Here is a 17,956-nt window from a genome sequence, read left to right as displayed (position 1 = left end):
AAAAGGTTTGCAATTGAAGACTCTTTAACTGAATTATTATTACATAGACACACATGACCGCGTCTCGTGAGAAAGATTTTCTTATGACCACACTGCAGGTGGGAGGGTGATTGTTCTTTGTTAGCTTTCCCGCGATCGCTGGCGATCGTTTTCCTCGCTCCGGATTCGATCGAGCTCCGGTCATATGCTTTCCCGTTTGTTCTCCTCGAGCCCTGCCAGCCCAATGTCCACCCTAACCAACTCTCAGGCCGATTTCTCACACTTGCTCTCGTTCACCAAGGGAAAACTGGAGGATGAGGGAAGAAGGTGGAAAAATCTTTCGTCTCGCAGTGTGCTGCGGCAAAGGTATGTAAAAGCTTTTTTCCAAAGCCACCCCAGACTTCTGCTTGGGTCATTAAACGGGTGGGGTCATAATTTAGACCGATTTTTCCTCTGCCCAGCTTACGGCAGCTTCGAACAGATGTGTTTAATTTTAATCCTATCGCGCCGTCTCGGATGTTTCCAATTGCGGGGAACCGAACTGTGCTGAGGTGTGCCACTTCGAACGGAGGAGCAATTGAACGGAACACGCTTTTTTTTTGCATCGCTTTCGAGAGTCACGACGCAAGATGGAAGCGTCGGAAAAGACGGAAATCCCACTATCACTCATCATCTAGTTTATTAAGCATGTATATTTCTTCTGTTTTATTTCCTTCCTTTCCATCTCGCTTTTTCTCTCTTTCCTTCGATCGAAAGAATAAAAGCATACTGTGTTGGGTGCGATCAACCTTCCAAGCAGCATTTTTCCTTCTCCATTTCCATCAGAAGCGATCATTTTCCCGTTCGCCGTTCGTGGTGGTTGATCTTGTTGCGTCAATTTTCCTTCTTCTCCGGTTTTGGCGTCCGAGGTGCGTTGGTCCGGAGTGCGATTGTTTTTAATGTCAAAGTGATAAAACGGAGGCTTGATTTTTCGACTTCGGCGGCGAGTTCACAATGAACCAATGGGAAGGGGTGGGGGGGGGGGCTGAGGGTGTGACAAACGGGTTGATGGATGGCACAGGTTAGGTGGTTAGGTAAACGTATAAAGCGCAAAATTAATGAGGGCAAACGGCGAGCGTTTAATGATGAACGGAAATCCATGAACATGGTTGGAAAACTGTTCCAGAACCACCACGTTGCCCACCATGAAGGGGGAGGGGGCTAGAGAGAAGGGGGGTGCCAGTTATGACGTAGCGATGCGTTGCGGGATGTGTTTTGTGTGTGTGCTTTTGTTGCCCGCTTCTTACCTTTGATGGTTAAATGAGTGACCTCGTAGCGTAGGTTGTTGTAATCGTTTGCGTTGTATAATTCCGGCATGTTTTGTGATATGTTTTGTGGCAACGAGTAACAAAATAGTTACTATTACTGTTTTTGTTGTTAAGACACTTTACATGCTTTCTATGTTGTAGAAGTGACCACAAGTATTGTTATGATGACAAAACAAAACAACAACAAAAATTGTAGAAAGTGTAACACGCCTAAACTGCTTTTGACCATGGTACGTTGGGTAAAAACAAACTCTCCTAATTTTAAATATTCTTGCATGTCTTTTACTACAAGCGCTCATACCACAGGCTACAGAATATTTAAATTTGCTTTAGAAGTATTAAATTTTCATGTAAGAATATCCAACGAAATGTAACGCTTCATAACGCTTCTGCATGACAAAACAAAACAAAAATGCAAAAGGAACGCGTACTAGCTTGAGTTCGACATTTGTTACAAGGGTGAAAAGGGCCGCATTAGATCCCGAACCTATTCACTAATGCAATAAAAACGTAAAACTAATTAATAATAGTTGATAGTTAACCTCAAAGCAAGGCGTTGATGATGGCCGACCATCGAAGCACTCACCCCAACTGTGTGCGTGTATGCAGCTAACTGACTTATTAGCTTTTGTCTGCCACTGCCAACACTACCGCCATCGTAACAGGCATCACTCCACGCGTCACACTGTCACATACCGTGCTTTTTACCAAAACCCCTCCGATCAAACAAAGCCACCAAAAGGGAGCAAAAGGTGGGCATCGGCATCGGAAAAGCCTCGCTCAGAATTGACCAACCGAAAAACGCGACCATAAAGCCAAACTAAATTTTTTAATACCTATTATGCTTCGTTGTGCTCTTTTACGATTCCACCTCCGCCCTCGTTCCTCGACCTCCATCGGCCTGCTTCTAGGGGGACAATGTGTTCTGGCACACAGAAGCTTTTTGAGTGCCACACGCGGTTTAACGTGCACGTGTGTGTATGTGTGTGATTCGATAGAGAGTTGCGGAAAACCCTACCAGGACCGTGATCAGCCAATCGGCCACGAACAGCTTTTCCACGGCGGCTGTCACGGCGGCGTGCCGATTTGGTGTTGATATGTTCTTATGTGTGTGTATATGTGTGTGTTCTGTGAGTGTTACATTTTAGTTCCTGCCACCATCGAAACGAGCACATGCATCGGTGGATTCGTTAAAAATGCGTGTTATCAATCAATGGAATCAGTTCGAGCCTCACGGAAATTCACTAACCGAGCGAGTGCGAGAGAGCGAGAGAGCGAGAGAGAGAGAGAGAGAGAGAGAGAGAGAGAGACGGAGCAGTAGTGTACATGGAAAAGGCAGGGTACACAAAGAAACACGAACGGGGCACTCAACGGGCATTTTGCCAGTGTTGGACGGTCGGTCGGGTTGGTTAAAAAAGGCTAAAATTAAGGCAAACAACATTAAACAAGGAAAGATGATATGCTGGCCAACGTTCAGCGGCAGCGTCGGTTGCTTGCGTTTAGGGTCGTTTGCGGAGAACAAAGAATTTTGTGGCTTTTCGCTTTGTGGAAACGGTAGTTCTACGCTCTCTCTTTCTTTTCCTTTTTTGTTACTGGTTTTGCTACCGATTCGGGTGGGAAAACAGCGGATGTTGGCGGAAGGAAGGATTGAAATTTATTGCCAATCGTTGGATATGGACTGATGAAAATGGGTTTTTTTTGCGAGGATTTTTTGTGTTAGTATTTTGCGTCTTAGCGAATTTTGCGGCAACATGAACAAATTCAGCTCATTTATGAAACGATTAAAACAATAAATGCGACATCATAACGGGAGAGCACAAGGGGTCGGGAAATTACAACAGGTTTCTGATTGTGATTGTGTTGAATTATGAAATAAAAATGGCTAACGAATACGATGTTTTATTTAGTTAGAACGAGATCTAACAACAAGTTAAAAGTGTTTTAAGAACTTTGGAAATCGCGATATTGTAATCGTTTCTATCCGTCCTCTCTGCTACTGATGCTTCGTCATTGTTAGCAGCTTCAAGTAGCAAAACAATTAATTGTTTTGTTTGTTTGAAATCGTAAGATTTATTGGCCAATACAACGATTCAGCCTTTAATGGGTTTCCTATGCAAATGATTCCACGAAAGGAATCTTTGGGCACCAACATTGTGCTTTCGGTGGAAAATCCGTTTGCCAGCAATGGGGTGAAAACTGCCCTCCCTCTCAATACACTAAACCCAGTCAATTCGCGCCGTAAAGCATCGGTTCGACCAGCGATTCCTGCGGCTGACAACAGGCCCAAACCTTACCACCTTCTGCCGAGCTAAGGGCCGAACTAAGGGGATAAATGGCAAGCTATAAAATGCACATAAACGATGGCGGACAGGCCAACTCGTTGTTCACTTGCTGCAACGAGCCTCGGTGGCGAAATATTAGCATAAATATTATTTCCACGCGTACTCGCGGAAATCGGAGCAGGTCGGTATCGATTACAGTTGGACATAAATTATAATTATCAAGTTTTTCAATTTCGGAAAAAGATTCCTAACAAAGACTCCGAGCTGCTAAGGTTTCCCAATAGCTAGCTGGCTGGTCCCCGCCCGGGGATGAAGGAAAGGCACCGTTTGATTTATTGGGTGTGCGACCGCTGAATCCAGCCGACTTGATATGCAAATGCACCCGAATGGCGGCTGATTGAGAATCCCTTTTTGCCGCGTTTCGGGAACGGGAACTTCCATCGAACTCGGACTCAATGATGGCTGTCGAGTGTATTAGGATTCGAACACATGTTTTCGATGGAAAACAGTGCCCTCGATGATGGGTTTTTGTCCCTGATTCTGATACGAACCGTTGCTGGTGGGAACCAGCGAGTCCCGCGCGGACCCTAACGTCATGATCTGTCAGCTGGTTTATGCTAATGAGTGCCGGAGTGCTGCTTTACTGCTCTCGACGCGATCTCGACGACATCTGTTGCTTGGTTGCCGTTTCAAGGCGTCTTTTCAATCGACCATTTCTACCATCGATGAGGGCGCTGATATCGATCATCTTTAATGGAAGCGAGTCCTTTGCGAACGAACAACGCACATTGTTTGTGACGGGGAAACTCTTACGCGAAGGAAAAGCTGTAATTAGGCAAGTGATGAGACGACGAAGATAGCAGGACACACATACGTACATACATACATAATTAGATATGCACCCTTGAGTGTATTCCGATTCCAGGATCTTCCTATCGAAAGGAGTTCGGGTTGAGTGATCAGAATGTAAGAAATGTTGTAAAGCATTCGTGCGATACAGCTAAAACACGCATAATTCGAAGACTTACCCACATTTTTTGAAGTTCGTTTCCGAAACGGGTGACCATCATTGTTCGATCGCGTCTTTCTTGATCGTTAAGATTCCATTAAGCAACATTTTCTCACAGTCTCATTGATGTTTCCAGGCTATTCTTTAGAAAGAAGAAGAACCATTTCGTGCATGTGTTTAATCCGTTAGAAAATGTTACCGGAAGACTTCGAAATCGGATCAAAATTCATCAAAATTTAACGGATCCGAAGGGAATGTTTTGGAGTTGAAAAGAAAGATTTTCGTAGCCGGTTTGTGAGAATCATTCGAATAATCGTTAGTAATGGGAGAATGATGCACCGAGCGGATCAATATTGTTTCCTTCTTGCAAAGAATTTCTCGTGTGTTTGTGTGTGTGTGTGCTTTCCGTTTTTTGTTGTTCAGTTTAACTCGCTTTTTGTTAAACTGTTTGGCGATGTTTGATTAATGATGTTCAAACGACACAAACGATTCTGGTTTGCTCCACAACAAAAAGGTATTGAAAGTGAATGCAAATAGTTTTCCAAACACAAGCCGTACTCGTGAAGGAACATATTCCATTTGCCAAGCACCTTTCTCCTAAACCATATGCACACCAGTTTTTCGGCACGTTTCACCTAAACTGCACGTTCTCCGCCCGAAGAAAAACACTGCTCGCCTCAGCCAATATAGAAAAAAGGATAATTTTTCATTTTTAATGATACCGCATACGAGCATCAAGAATGTTTTCGATGCGAATACATTATCGCAAAATGTACACGACTGCAAACGGAATAGGGCAAAAGGGGTTGAGTTTGCTAAATAAAACATAAAACCGCTGGGTGAAAGTAGTACGAGGGACAACCCTTGAAGAGCTGTGGAATGTGTCTTGGCAGTGTGTTTGTGTTTAATGGTTGTTGTCAAACCAACAATTCCATTAGCTAAACTTATCACAAAAGTACAACAATGATGCAAACGAGATTGTGACAGATTTCGAGAACGAGAACACGGCTTTACGGCTCGATTATTGGAATTGATTTCTTGTAGGGTGTTTCGATGGTCGTTAGAAAACAAGGGATAGTGGTGTTAAAACGATATTCAAAAACGTTTTCCTTGTATAAAACTACTTACTACGAGTTCTTACGATAAACGAATCCTTACAAAATTAGATGAAAAATTATTTTAAACAAAAAGAATAGAAGAGAATCTAAAAATTTCAACAAATAAAATTAGATCCATAACATAAAAATGTGTCCTTCAAGCTCTCTTCTTGCAAGAGCTACGTGTCGCCACCCAAGGAACCGATGAATAATGGTTCTCATAGAAAAGGATTATGACAAATGGTTAGTAAAGTAAATTGATGAAATTGGTCAAATGCACCGCAGCTCAATCCCACCAACCAAAAGGGGAAGTAACCCTTCCGACGACTTCCCTCATCACTGTTACGTTTGTGGAATTCAATTGAATCGAACAAATTCTCCAACTCGTCGTTGACGGCTATGTTGAATGAACGACGAACACTATTTAAATGAAGCATCTCAAGCACAACGGCGCACAGGGATTCGATCAATATCCTAAAACCTGGGTTCACATTACAGCGAACCTGGGAAACGCTATCGCTTCGTTTCCGTTTTTGTCCTTTTTTGTCGATGCGCCCGACACAGCTTTGTTATGCAGATGATCATTTTTATCCTTCCGCACAAAACACCATTGATTCGGCGTGTTTGACGCGCACAGCAGCAATTGAGATGATTAATATTCTACTGCTTGACTGTCGTCCGGTTCCCATGAATCCTTCCGGTAGCATTCGAAGCAGATCGCTTCCGGAGTGGTGGCGTTCAATAAATCCTACCGATTTTCGAAGTGTTGTCGATTTAAATCGTTAAAAAGCCTCCATTTACTTATGCTTCCGGGTGGTGCTGGCTGTAGGATAAAATTGCCCCGCTATCAACGACCGCTGCTTCACGACACACCATGGCGACAACAATCCTGCCGTAAGGCTATCGCATTCGCTTTCGTGCATCTAAGACTAACATCTTATTTTTACGATTCGACATGCCCGAAACGAACAGTCGCATCATATTCAAATGCGACCATCGTCTTTCCCCATTTGCCTCCGATATGGTTGGACGAGGGCGAGAAGATACGTGTGGACGATTTAGTGCTAAACGAAAATGAACGAAACATATTTTTGCGCCCCCGGTTCCATACTGCTTGGGAGCGGACGGTGGACACGAACCGCTGGAAGTAGGGAAGAAGGGAAGTCAATTTCGAAGATGAAAACCGACAGTTTCAATTGGTGGAGTCCAATATTCTGATTTCTGGGGACAGTTGGTGGTGATGATGCAGTCACTTTGGTGGAAAGCTTTACGAATTCATGTAAAATTGACTTCTGCTTCGCTTACCATTGTGCCCCGTTGTTGTTAATCTATGGGGTCAATAAATCAATGCTAAGGAATTGAACCCTCCAGACGGAACCGAGTCCAATTCTAATCCGGATTTGTCGAAGAGCACTGTTTACTTTTTTGGCTTGCTGGATCCTTTCACTTGCTTTGCATGGTACCACTCGCCTGAATGGTGTGGCATTCGAGCGAAAGAGAGCTCATAAATGAAGCAAAATGGTTGCAAAGATCTGCCATAAAATTATCATATTCGATGGCGATGACGATGGTACTGGTCCCATTTGACTGAATTGAAGCCAGGCTCTCATCCGTCGGAATGACCAGTTGGCATCGTTGCCCACTCGCTCACTCACTCTCCGTGCATCCGTTTGGCGGAAGATGTCCAATGGCCGAAAGGGTTATCTTTTGATTGCTGCGCTGCCGTTTCCGTCTATCTTCGTCGCCATCCAGATGAGGTTGTCGTCTTAGGCTTGCGCAAATAAATGCTTTCGAAATAGTCATTACGATTAGTGCACTTTGTAGTCACAGGCTGGGAATGGGAGGGACTATTAAAATCCATTAGCTGATTTTTGGTACGCCAGTCCGAGGTCCCATGCAGTGTGGGGCTACAATCTTACGCAGTTCGTCAGTGTCGCGCTGGTGTAGTAGTTTTATGGAGGAGAAATTTCCAACCTCCGATCATAAACCTATACCGAATGCTGTGTACGGACCCTTAGCCTCCAGCCGTATCCGATGGCCAGACAGATGGGCAGGAAGGAAGCTGGAATTAATTGGGAGAAGATTCCGGCCTGCACTTATGCGCACGACAATGCGCAATCAGTCATCAGCGTACTTTTTTTTGGAAGGAAGTTGGGTTTCACTTAGTCTTAATTAGTTTTAAGTACTATTTTCCTTAACATGGTCTGGTCAGTTGCTTAGGGCGGATAGTAGGCTAACAGCTGTCCGATAGTTTTACGATTAAAAACTACCGTTTAAGAGGGCAACTTTACCTGCCAGAGAAACGCAGAGTGACATTTGACACTCGTTAATTAACAGTCAGGTTCGTATTTTAGCGGATTTCCTGACCAATGTTGGTTTTTTTCTGTTTTTTGTGTCATAAAAATGTATCTAATCGTAGGATGTTATTTAAGCTTCAAGTTGGAGGTGTATTTTCAGTGCTCACCAAAATACCACAATTCATAAAATAAAAGATTCGAGGTTTGAGACAGAAAACCAGACTTCACTCTTTTGCTTAAGCCAAGAATTGTTGCAGCAGATGCTACAAATTTGAATCTCAAGTATTATCGTCGATGAGATTCGATTCGATCTTTTCGATACTGGAGCATGAGGGAACAGGAAATATAACGAGATGCGGAATTTGTGATAAGAAAACATAATGTATATTATGATCTTACTTAAGTGAGGAAGTACGACAGTCCTTTACAGAGGAAGGACAGTGTCAGCACACTTACCAATCGTCCATCTGAAATAGCGCTTAAGATATTCCAAATCAATTTCAAGCATTGAAAATTGTTGGAATAATTCAACTACATATGCTATTTAACATAATTATTCAGCTCGAATCGTCTAGTCACCGTCCTCTCAAAGTCCCTCCTGGAATAGAAAATTTTTCCAAAGTAAAAAAAAAACTATTTTAAAGCCAATTGATCGCTATCACTTGATTATGCAATAGACACATTTTCTATCCTTTTATCAACATAATAAGCTCGTTTTTCAATACCGACCGTTTTGATCGATATAATACGAGGAACGAATCAATTACTCTAAAAGTTTCCTGTAGAAGGCCCAGAACAGCTTTGCTCAGCACGCGCGCATAATCAAGCACTGGCATCTGCTGCTTTCTCTTCCCTGACCTACGCCAAGTAAACCAACGGTTAAAACGTACACCGGCAAGGACATCCTCGTGGGCTATCCACCTGCAGAAGCGCTACGTCACCCCGAGAATGACCTCGAAGATGACGTTTAGCGTTTGGCGCGCTTTGACTTACCCCTAATTGGAATTCGTAACGGACAATTCGGTTCATTTTATCCATTCGGGTGACTGGCCACTACAGCTCGATTAAGTAGGAAGATCCTTCGATTGTGTTCGTGTGCGATCAGCTGTGACGGGTCACGAAAGAACACGTTAATGCTCTTCTTGCAAGAAAATGCGGGTCGTTGGTCCTGAAACAGTGTCCTTTTTGCGGTCAGCTAGAACCCCTGCGCAATGTCTTGAAAGAAGCGAAGGGAGAATCATTTTAATCATTTAAGAGAGTCGTAAAACTGTTCCTGCAAGGTTTTAAAGAAAACTGGATGCAATGACTCTCGCTCTGGCCCCCTTTTTTCTGTTTTCTTCGTTTCGGCGATCGGCAGGTGCAGCCGCAAGTGCACCTTCGCAACGGATGGAATGGAAGGATAATTACTGTTATGACGATGATGATGACGCCTGTGCTCCCGTGTTCTGTGCTGGTACGTCGGTTTTGTGGTCGATTCCATCGCATCATTTTATTGACGATGTCAAGGATGACGACGACGACGTAGACACGTAGGGCACTTTTGCGGTTCAGCTGTTTCCGTGGGGGACAACGACCAAACCACCACCATCGCTTACGATCGATCGATCGTATAAATCAGCTTAATCAAGAGAGCATCCCCGGTGGAATATAGACGCAAAAGGGTCGAGAACCATTAATGACAACCCTAGAGTCCTGAGGCTCTAGCGAAGGATTAATACTCCTAGACGTGGCACTATCGCCGTACCGACGCTATCAGTTCAAAGCTCGTAAAATAACCCTCTGAAGTTACTTCCAGCTACTCCGATTGGAATGGACCGGGATATTCGGGATACGCAATTAAAACCGATTAAAAATTATTACTTATCATTTTCTTCCAAAGGCAAAAGTATCAGCCATGGCCACCCTTCGGAATATCTGCCGGATACCGCCGACATTAAACCATCGAATTCCAGGTCCATTAGCACGTTCAGTATTTGCATACGGACGGACAGGAAATGGGACGACTTATCACATCCTTCGAATAGACGAACGTGTCGAAGATGAAGTGAAAGGTCGTAAAATTATTACGATCATTGGCGAAAATCATTTGGCATAACTTCGAAAATTGAAATAAATGTTTACGACCTTCTGGTAGATGCGTAAACTCACAGCTTGAGTTTGCTGGTGTGGGGCATTTAATCAAGAGAGTACTGGTGCCAGTTAAACATAAACTCCTAACGGAGTGATAATTGAAGCACATTTTCAATTTCAATAGCGTTAAATCTTCTATATTTTCTCTCTAAACATCACTGTTTAGACGAACAATATACGATCAATTTAACGATAGTTTTTAAAATGCCTAACTACTAAACCGAAACGATTTAAAGGACTTTTAAAATTTGAACAGATAAAAATTATTCCCAGTCAGGAAGAAACATATAATTCTCATACGATATCCTTCTCATTCAACAGAGAATCTTCACGCCAGAACGAGAAGAAGAAAGCACATTAAAATGATTAATCCATAAATCATGACTAACGCGGACTACGGAGTTCCATTTTGCTTTCCGCCCGCTCAAGAACACTTGCTTCGACGGATGGTACTACAGAGAAGGATATCATGGGAATGGGAAAAAAGACGCAAGGAACGAATAAAAAACAACGAAGAAACGTAACTCAATTTTCTTCCGTTCAGTTGCAATACGATCCACGTCTGGACCAAAAGAAGCAACAAGAGTAGCCAAATGTTCCAGCCTGTTTATTTTTTGTTTTCCCTCTCACGCGAATCTCTGAACCAATCTTGCAACCGATGGGTTTATAGTTCGTGCTCAAATACTGGTGCGCCCTCCTACCCAATGATCGTTGCATTAAATCACCATCACCATGCACTTTCCTAACGATTATAGGTGGTGCTCAGCGGACGAAATGGGGAAGAAGGCAGCTCCCAAATGGATACAAAATCTAATATATAAAAAAGTAAATGCATTTGATTGTAAGTTTTGTGTGCGATGGATCTTGTGAACAAGCAAAGTGTTGCAAAGATATTTCTGTTTGTGATTTTGGAAACAATTTATTTTAAATTGAATTTAACGGTTAGCGTGGAGGCCTCCTGATGGATGAACGAGCTTCAATTGGGTTTTCTTTTCAGCAAACATTTAGCAAAATTAATTCCAACTAGAGTGTTCCTGATAGTTGCTTATGGCGATTCCAGTGGTGAGTTCCTTCCGTACTTTGAGAAATCGAAAAATAAATATAATTTAAGTGATTTCTAGGTTAAGACGTTTTTCGAATCAGAAAACATAACAAGCAGAGCACCCAACCACAAGCGCTAATCCAACAGTAAACATCTTTGTCATCGAAGGACTAGCGAACGTCACGCAGCTGCAAGTATGACACCAAGTCTTGCATCTTGCAGCGGAACCTTGAAGCGCAAATCACATTTCCCTACCCACAACTGGAGCATCCGCGTCTGCCCAAATCGATGTCGGGCAAAAAGCAACCAACGGATAGATCTCCGCAAATACAGCAAAAATAAAACCTTATGCTCACGATGACTACAACGACGAGGGACCACGGTGCATAGTGTGATACCGCAACGCACACACATATAAAAAAAAAAAACCGAGGAAAATGAAAATCGTGCACATGCTGGAGCTTGGATTTTTCCTTCACATCCCCACGATGATCCCACGATGGTGCTGCTGAACTGAAGCCATCGGATGCCAGTACACCAGCGCGGACACGCGGCCGCATTTGAGATGAGAAAAACAAGATTTATGATCAAACAGAATTTTCACGGTACATTCGAGGATATGCTGAGAGGGCGGAGATGACGGCCGAGCCTTGAATTTCTTGCTCCACTACCCGTACGACCGTCGACCGAGTGTTTGCTTATTTATTTATCCGTGGAAAAACCAACCTTCAACGACGAATCTTCAAACACAGCGGAACCACGAAACCGTTGGAGGGAAAAAATCGCATCCCAAAAAAAAACCCTTAGCCGACATCTGCCTGGCTTGCTTAGGCGGTGTTTGTGGTGGCGTAAGGATTTGTCCATGTCGCCTCTTCCCGTGCGCGCAATGGCGAAAGGTGATGGCGAAATGATAATAATAAATTTGTCATATTCTAATCCTGACACTGAAACAATTGGATTTGCCTGTGCGTGTTGCCCTGTTTGGTTCGTTTTCCGCTGAGAATTATTCAAATATTGCGCTTTGGAATGCAGCACGCCATGATGATGCTCTCTATCGAAGCTCGACCGGTTCAGGGACATCCGTAGTTTATAGGCGACACTTCTATGTGCCTTTGTGGAAAATGGCATCCAAATAAGCGAGAGACAACAAAGCCCAGGCACCACTATTGAACGCTTTCACCCAAAAAAGACTCGACTTCATTCGATGCGACAGTGTACAAGTCTATGAATTATCCCACCGGTTTCCAACGGCCAAAGATCCTAGAAGAATCGAAAGTCGTACAAACCGTATGTGCCGCATCGCTTTCCTTGAGTCCGATCGTCGGGAAAGGTATTTGAATTTTCCACGTGTTTTGTACCCGGGAATGCGAACGTGTGTGTGTGTTTTTATTGCCGTTTCCGGTTGCCTTTCGCCTTTCGGCAGTCCGCGTATCGCCCTCCCAAATACCTCATTGTTTTCGGGTTCGCATCCGCCGTTCGGATTCCTTGCCGCCGGGGAGTATCCCTTTTTCCTATTCTCTGTGATGGCTTTTCGAATATCTTACGAGTAATTTTCGGAAAAGCAGTTCAAAGTCTCATCCCGCCCATTCGGCGAGTCCTCGGGACACCCATTAGCATGTGTGCGAGTGTCTGTTACCAGCTCGTGGACCACAATCAGTTGGGCCTGGAATGGGACGATGGGTCGGTCGCTAACCGGAATTTTCATTGAACTGGAAAATCATCTACCGGTGAGGAAAATGGAACGAATCGTTCAACGGGTAGTTGAAGTCTTTCCCTGGTGCGCCTTTTTTGGCTGAGGGAGTCAGCAGTTGATTGTCATTCGCAGAAAAACGGGCCCGCACAAACACACCAACAGTCACAAAAACGCAATAGATACATAAAAGAGTGTGTGGAAAGAATGTTCCAAATTTCCCAAATTTAATAGACTGCGAGAAGGGAATAATTTAGTGGAAAATTTTAATAAAAACCCATCTCGGGCTGCTGCGTAGTCCTTTTGTCGACTTATCGGGTCCCGTTGTCCTCAATGGACGCCCCTGCTCCCGCGCCATATTTTATGTATCCGATGGCAAAATATGTGATTATGGGAAATTTGGAGAATTTCCCATTACGTTCGCAGGTCCTGTATGTGTGTGATTGTAATTAGCATACCAAGGATTTCACACGACAGCAGTGCTTCTTTTTTGTGTGTTTTGATGTAGTTCGAAATGTAATTTTATCGTCATGTGAAATTTATAGCCTCTCTCTGGGAATCGCATTAACGGCATCGCGTTTGTCTGCACGCCAAATAAATCGACCAGAAAGGGTTACTACACCTAGAAGGGATGTGATACTGTTGTGTTCTTGTTTTTCCTAACGCCTGCAAGAGTTATTTGAACCTCGCATCTGCGCTGGGACAAGCGTCCGCTTGTGCTATTGTAAGATGGCCTGGGATGGACTTTCCATGGACCGCGATCTAGATTCCGGTTCCGGAACAAATGTTTATGATCGAAACCACCGTCCACATGGCAGTTAAAGGTTTTTTTGTCACTGTTTTTCACCTCCCTTTTTAAGAGGGATTCCGGTCGGTTATCATGAAACGAGAAAAATATATATTACTTGCCTCGATAATCGTAGTCGCAAAACAAAGAAGATGAGGACTTTCACGCACCAAAATGGTGGGCACGTGGATGGTGGATTGCAACAGCGCAAAAATATAAATATTACATCAATAATTCATATCTTGTGCCTGTGCCCTTCGTATTTCTTTTCCCAAAGAAGATAATGTTTGAAACAAAACATAGGCGAAAAAAAGTGGTGTTCAATCAGAAAAATTTAACACGGGAATTGGGTTACAATGCAAACGAGAGATTCTACCAAGAAAAAAACACATTCTACTACTTACCCTCCGCGGAACTTTAGGGCAAATGAATGCTTCTCAAAAAGAGATGGCAAATGACCGGCGCTAGAGCGGACAGTATTTAGTGCTCTAAAGCTAATACAAGCAGCAACAAAAAAAAACACCACATTTTGAAGTAATACCCCAAGCGACCGACCTCCGCTTGGAATGAATTGAAATTATCTCTGCACCCTTATCGGACCGCGAAAGGGATGACGGCGAATGGTTTGCTTTTCGCTCCCAGCCCTTTTGACTGAGACGGGCTGATTCGATCACCCTGAAGGTGTGTTTTGCGTGTTTTGTGGCCCGTCCGTTCGCGTATCAATGGTGTTAAATGCACTGAGGGTGTTCCAGGGCGCGTTTGTGTACTCGAAAAGCTTCAGGAAAAAAATTGTTGCAGTTTGGAAAGCGTAAAAAAAAATCATCTCAGGACGAATAAATGGGATTAATTTTTTTCTTCTGCCTCTATGAGATGCATGCCCATTCAAGGGATGGTTAAAATTAACGCTAAAAAAACTTATTTCAATATTTCATTACCCTCCTATTGTTAAATAGATGACTAATGCTATCGTGCAGGAAGAGCTGTTGGTGATTTTTTCACTCTGATTCACTCTGTCTCTTGTATCGCTCCGTCTCATAAATGGACAAAAATTTTAAACCATTTCAGAATCATATTAAGCTCAAACCATGGGCAAGATTCCGACTCTGTCCGTCACGGGTTGAAGTCCTGCTATCCTGGCGCATCAACGTCCCCATGAGAATTCACCAAGGCACTTTTCACGGCTTATGCCAGTGTTGCTAGTGTCTGTCTCACTCTGTTTAGAGAAGTTTTAGGGTGTCGAAGATGTTTTTTTTGCTGCTTATTTCCATTCATTTATTGTAAAAGCAACCGATTTGTTCGTCGAATGTTTTTTTTTTTTTTCATTCTTACTACACCTCTCCCGATCGACTGTCCCTGATTCGGTTCATTTGTGCGATCTGGAGCGTTCGGAACAAAGGCAGATTAAATGAGCAGCACGTTTATCAATAATTGATTATGACCATTTTTTTTCAAACGGACTCATATTCAACACAAACTAGGGGATTAATACCGCTACAGCTAGTCAAAAACGAAGAATGATTAGGAAGACGATGCAGAACAGTACATCTGCCGATTGGAAAATGCGCACAGCAGGGTCCGAATCGATGTCGTCTGCAGTTCGGTCGAAGGTACCCAGCCAGTCGTTGAACAAATTTGTTTTCGAGCTTAGGGAAATAAACATTAATGGATTAATGGATTCCACTGGGCATAATATTCATCGTACGGCTGATTAGGTTTTGTAGATTTCTTGATGCAAATGTGAGTCATTCTTTAAGAAAAAAATTTTGCTACAAATCTGCCTACGTATAGAGCTGATTTTATGGATGGAATGTGATGTTATATATAGAAGAAAATTTGCCTGATAATGACTTGGAACGGTTGCTATACAAGCGATACCGGATTGGCAGAGTGATTGTATCATATTGCCATAATCTTAAGTTATATCATATAAAAAACGCTCCTTCTCCGCTCGATAGATCTTGGACATCAATTAAACATTAGTTGACGGTGCACGAGCCATGTTTTCGAAAATGCACCCCCTTTGTCCTCTCGCTCATCCCGTTTCCAAAACGGGGCAATACCATTTTTAGACAGCATGTTCCAATCGGTAGCCTTCCGACGTCAATGTGTGTTTGCTTTAGTTTTTGAGGTTCAGCTCGTTGGTTCGTCGTACCGCAGCCGCACCTACTCACTAAGGCATCGAGGATCGGGGCGTAAATGTAGCGTCAAATGTACGCCTCCACCCGTGAAAATCTTCCCCTTTCCTTTTCCCTTCTCATTCTCATCCTCCTTCTGCACGAACGCACCTGACCAACCGGTGGCTGCGCTATCAATCAAACACTTGCCGTATTTATTCTACGTGAAGGAAACACATATACAATCGGACCAAGAAACGATCGCCTAAAAAAAGCTGAACGTTAGGGGTTCGGGTTTGGTTTTATCTGTTTTCGGTATGAATAGTTATCAATCAAAACCGGAACTAATGTGAACGAGTCCGTTTTGGGGGAAGCTGTCAAATCCTCCACCGGAACAACACCGAATCCACGCCCCACCGTTTTCCGATCGTCTGGAGTTTGCTGAACTTACCCCCAAGCCGCAAAGCTCAACCGGACTTGCGTTCTTCCGATCGTGTTACATTAGAAGTATTCGAGGGAAGAAGGGGGTTGCGAGAGAGGATGGTAGTTTTTCTGGAAAATCAATTCCAAAGCCTCAAAGCTAATCAACAATGTGTGCACGTGGTGGATAAATTTAAGACGGCGTTTCAAAAGTCGTTAATGTTTCAACTCACTTCACTTGCCGGTCATATCTTACACATGGAGTGTTTCTGTTACTAACATTTGTTTGTGTTTCGTAGAGGAAACCCCCCCCCCCCCCCCCTGGATTGGATTGCTTCAAACAGGTGGCTTTTTACCAACCATTGAGCCTGTTCAGTTCTCGAAGCTGTTATTAATTCGATGCCATTCGTACCTCAACCATACTTCTTACGAGCATTTTAATATTTTGCCAATAGGGTAACATTGAAAATATTTATAGAGGAATAGAATTTAATAACTTGTTCGATACTCTGTTGATTTATGCCAGTAATAAGGGTAAATTGAACAGTACATTCAACAGTTATAGAGTTTGCAAAACTTATGATAAACAATCGGTACATTAAAAGATGTTATAAAATGAAAAATTTTGGAATCTACGGCAATCGGTCTACTCAAAACCTAATCAAAACTCATCCTAAAACCAGGTTAAACAATTTTTAGTCTTTCAAAAACATACTACAGAACCAGATGTGTCTTTCGCTAGGTCCAAATTTGGAAAAGGTATGGAGAAGATCATTTTATGATACAATAAATTTAAATACAATTTCGGCGTTAGGAAGCGTATAAAAATGTTCAAGTAATAAAAGCATGCCTAATAATTTCAGCCCTTCAAAATCTTTGAATCTCATCAATTCCCTCACACTGTCCAACTTCTTCGTGCAGCAAATTAAGAGCGGGTTAGACCGCTCAGCTCCCACAGGGAGATTTTTACAAGTCGCAAGCGCAAGTTACCTTTTAATGATCCGAAAAAGCGAGACTCATCGACGAGGAACTGACTTTACGAGCCAAGACTCGTCTGCTTGTCGAACCGCAAACCCGACGATCGATTAATCAGCCCAATTTTGACTGTTTATGTGTTCACGCGGCTCAGAACGGAAAAACCCCCTACTACGCGCGCACGACGATCGCGAGCATAAAACATTTCGGAGGCACCTGTGAATTTTAACTAGGGTCCGGATGAGGCCAACGCTCGATCTAGCCACCAGCTTAGATGGGCCAACCGTAGGTCCTAACGCACTCCTACACTCCCGTTGCGTTTCGGGGCACCTGTTTGAATGCTGTACTGTTAAACATTGTGCCTCTTTGTGACGACTTTGTGCCCTGCGGATGGGCGAAGACAGCCGCACAGTGACGCACTGCGACGATCACTGAAGCATATTGAGCATCATTAAGGATCCACTGTAGCGTAGAAAATGTTCAGCCATCAAATTATTGTGCAGAAGGTTTTGAAAAGCATTTATATTTAAATGTTTTGCTTGGATGCATTGTTTCTGGGTGAATGTTGTCGTTTTTTCTTTTTCGTTTTTCAGTGTGTAACTGTGTTTGTCCATTCTTTCGTTTCCTATTCAGATTGTCTTTAAGCCAGTAAACGCAAGACGCAAATGAAGTTCGATAGAGGAAATAACTCCGGGCATGAGAAACTATAAATTTACTGATAGAAGAAGGAAGAACACTTCTTTTTGGTACATGGAGTTGTAGTTGTATAAAAGTTTGAGGACATAGGAAGGTAGAGTTCATAGGTTTTGAACAGTTTTTGCTTCTTT

General features: G+C 43.1%; 2 protein-coding genes across 2 annotated transcripts in view; both read left to right on the top strand.

The window, feature by feature from the left end:
• LOC126558632 (14-3-3 protein epsilon) overlaps positions 1 to 17,956 on the top strand; it is a 321,858-nt gene that overhangs the window by 13,414 nt on the left and 290,488 nt on the right. The gene's annotated exons all lie outside the window — the stretch shown is intronic.
• Positions 1 to 17,956, top strand: part of LOC126558356 (opsin-1-like) — a 306,086-nt gene that overhangs the window by 101,365 nt on the left and 186,765 nt on the right. Inside the window, exon 2 of the mRNA XM_050214356.1 lies at positions 16,219 to 16,229. The gene's annotated coding sequence lies outside the window, so the exon portion shown is untranslated. The remainder of the gene's footprint in view (positions 1 to 16,218; positions 16,230 to 17,956) is intronic.

This window comes from Anopheles maculipalpis, chromosome 2RL, assembly GCF_943734695.1.
Source record: "Anopheles maculipalpis chromosome 2RL, idAnoMacuDA_375_x, whole genome shotgun sequence".
NCBI lineage: Eukaryota > Metazoa > Arthropoda > Insecta > Diptera > Culicidae > Anopheles > Anopheles maculipalpis.
The sequence above is the reverse complement of the archived record's forward strand: the minus strand, read 5'-3'. Positions and strand labels throughout refer to the sequence as shown.